This window comes from Camelina sativa, chromosome 20 (genome assembly GCF_030686135.1).
Source record: "Camelina sativa cultivar CO46 ecotype springtype chromosome 20, ASM3068613v1".
Taxonomy (NCBI): Eukaryota; Viridiplantae; Streptophyta; class Magnoliopsida; order Brassicales; family Brassicaceae; genus Camelina; species Camelina sativa.
The window spans coordinates 34659307-34663276 of record NC_141899.1 but is presented as its reverse complement, the minus strand read 5'-3'; positions in this window follow the sequence as shown (position 1 = coordinate 34663276).

Genomic DNA, 3970 nt, shown 5'->3' with positions numbered 1-3970 from the left:
GACCCGCCCGACAATGACCACGACCACGTCCCCGTCCACGACCAACTACTCAAACACCTTAACCACTGATCTTCCAAGAACAGAGGCTAACAAGCAAAAAACAAATCAATACCACACAAAAAAACATAACAATAACTCACCATGGAATCTCATTGAAGGCTCGAAGAGGATGTTCTAGGACTCCATGCCACACAAAATTGACTAAATCACATAATCAATCAAAGCATGCAATCCAAAACATCACAACAGAAACCTAGCGAACCCAAACCTAGAACCGTAAGGGCTCTGATACCAAAATGAAACGACCGACCTTTTTTTTTTAATAAATAATAAATAATATATATATATATAAATAAACTACAACTAGTGGTCCCATATCCACTAGCCACCTAACCACATTCACAATCAACAGCGGAATAACATAGATCAATATCCAATAATAAACCAATAATAACCAATAACAATCCGATATTATAGCAAAGGCAATATCTCAATACCAAACAACAAGAAACATGAAACCAGCAACCTAGCAATGTTTCTAATGACTCAACTCTAGCAACCTAGCAATGTCAGACAACCTCCAATCGAATCCCTAGAACATCCTCCTCTTCATTGCTTTGATTCCACGATCATACTTTGCCTTTACCTGCACCACAAACACAAATTGAGATGCATGAGTATTTGATAAACACTCAGTAGGGCAATCCTCCCATCTACTGGGCTATACACACAAGCAACAATGATTCCAAAGTTCCAAAACAAGCAACAAACAAACACACAAACCAGGAAATCAAACATCGTCTCACTGGAAGGGAGGTGTCGACCGACACCAGCCTAGTGTCGACCAACACTGGCTCAATGGTGTCGACCGACACTACCCCACAGTGTCGATCGATGCCCAATTTGCTGGTGTCGACCGACACCAAGTGGTATCGATCGACACTCCCTCTGCAACTGCGATCCGCGCGAAGTCGGGAGTCGAATCTCGCTCCCAAATCTCCTCCAAAACGCCCAATACTCAATACCCAAGCCTTATACCTCCTTAGGAACCTGTATCAACCAATCCCAGCAAGAAAAACACACAAACAAGCAACAACAAGCAAGAATAAGGGAATCAAAGGCTTAGATTAGCCATGGTCATGCACTCACCTTCTAAAATGAAAATGAACCGTTAACTATCAAATCCCTCCGGTGAAAAGCTATTCCTAGGCGTCTCGAAAATTCCCACAAAATTTCAGCACGATCAGATCTCACATGAAACCGCAATCGATCCCGAAACTCCCGCTGGTCTCAATCCGCGACTGAGAAGAAACGCCCCAGGAAACTGCCGATATCTCCTAGAATATTAACCCAAATTCACTTCTGTAAAAAGGAGAGTGTACGAAAATCTCTTAGCTACAACCCTACCAAAATTCAATACCTTTCAAAACGATTTGAGTATACAGATTCTCCTTCTCCCAAACCCTGACGATTCTGTTCCTTTTTGCTTTGAACACCAAAATCAAGTTTACTCTTCCTTCTCCTCTTTCTCTTTGTTTTCAGCGGCTAGGCAACAACAAAACACGACCTAGGTCGTTCTCCCACTTAAATATCACGGTTTAATGGTTTTCCCTAAACCAAACCGGTCCAAATCGATTAAAAACTCAATCTGGTCGAACCAGAAAATCAGTGGTGTCGACCGACACCCCCTTGGTGTCGATCGACACCCTCACCCAAAACACTCAAATTGGTTTGCGGGTGTTACAAATCTATTCCAATGCTCGTATGTCAGACCGTAATGGTCTCGGTCCACACTCGCATTTATCTGGGCCAACATCGTATCAACAAGTCAAACAAGGCTTGGTGAGTAACTTTAACTTATGTCTTAACCTTTCTTTTGTAACTTTAACTTATATCTTAACTTTTTTTTTTTGTTTTGTAACATTCCAGGAAGAGAAACTTGGGAGACCGGTGAGTCTTGGTGAGGTTTTCAAAGAGACCCATACAAGGCCAGATGGTACGTATGTCGATCGAAAAGCCGAGAAGATCTTCTCAACTTATGAGAAAAACTTACAAGCTAAGATATCTGAGATCGAGTCAGATCCTTCACGAGCTCAGGAGCTCACAACAGAAGATTATACGACCATCTTTCTTCAGGTAAAGTACCATTTTCACAATCTATATTTAAAGAGTCTTCAAAACTTTCATTTTCAGAACTAACAGTTTCATTTTTTCTTTTCTAAGTCCACTGAGAAGGATTCACGAGGTAATATTTTTGGACTTGGAAGCCTCAAGGATCATCTTCAGGATCTTCTCAACGGCAAGAGCTATCAACAAGGAGAGTCGTCATCGTTTGTAGCATTACAAGAGCAAGTGAAGGATGCTCATCGTATAATTGAAGAACAAGCTGCTCGTGAAGCAGAACACTCCAAAGTTCAGGCTGCACAACAGAAGAAGATAGAGCACTTGGAAAAGTTCATCCGTACGATGTGTCCGGCCTATGTCGAATTCCAAGAGTCTGAATCAAGTGATGCATCCACCGCCACTCCAACACAACAATCTCCTTCTTAGGTTACTTCTTAGGCTACTTATTCGGCTACTTATTATGGTTTAGATTCTCTTTTGGTTATTATGAACTTGTCACTTTGGGATGATGTGTCAATCATAGTTTTTGATTGATCACTTTTGGTTCTCTTTTTGTAATTGCTAATGTGGTGAACAAATTACTATTGTGATCAACTTTTGGTTATTAAAAATATGAATTTTAGGTTTCTGTTTGATTAGAAATTTGATTTATAAAACAAAACAAAACAAAACAATTTTGATTTTAATCACTATAGTTGTCAAACCAGTCATTAAATCTGACTTAAAGTTGTCGTAACATAGTCGTCAAATAGTCGCTAAATAGTAGCCACGGAGTCGTATAATTTAACGACGAATTCACAACTATTTTCAAACTAGTCGTAACATAGTCATCCAATAGTCGTAACTAGTAACGACTAACTTACGACTATGGTTACGACTACTAGCCATAGTCGTAATATAGTCGCTATTTACCGACTATGTTACGACTGAATTTTCTTACCGACTACCGATTTACGACAACAAGTATTAGTCGTAAATTAGTCGTTATGTATGATTTAGCGACTATTTTAGTGACTAATAGTGCAGTCGTAAATCACCTGTTTTCTTGTAGTGCTAGTCTGCTTAACCACTCCTTCAGCATCACCATTCTCTGTACAAGCTCTAATCAATGAATCAAACACATCAACACTCGAACTCCCAAACCACAAGCTTGGTAACTCTGAATCAAACCCGACAAAACATGTACAAAGTTGCAGTTCTTGGAGATTATTATCTTCCAAGAGATAGATTTGATAAATTATCAATGATCTAAATTTTTTTAATATCTTTATAATATCAATTTGCAAATAATTACTTTTAAATCTCTTTCTTCTAAGTTCTAACAATATAAAGAAACATGATAAATTACTACAAATAAGTACACTTTTGTTCTCTGTTTTTTTTGATCAGGTATCCAATATTAGAATCTGTTCAAAAGTACCTTGCCACGCCTCTGCAAGCTTGACCAAAATTTTTTTTTAAGTAAATTTATTGCTTTTGCATAATCCCTCTCTGGATAACAATGTTGTATATTATACAAATATAGATACGAACTACACTACCATCTGATCACATTTGGGAAGATACATTAATCTCATGTGTTTCGTTCTATCTTCCAATTTTCAAATAAACTCACTTTAAGATATGATCATTCCATAAACAGAACAATTTTTTATGAGAATAGAACGAAAGACATGAATTTGAAGTATTTTTTCAATTATGATCATATGGCAATGTAGCTTGTACCTAAAATTATATGATACAATAATATTTTTCAGATAAGTCAAAAAATCTAGAACTATGCAAAAGCAAGATTATTTACTCACAAAGTTTTTAGGTCAAACTTGAAGAAGCGTGACTATATATA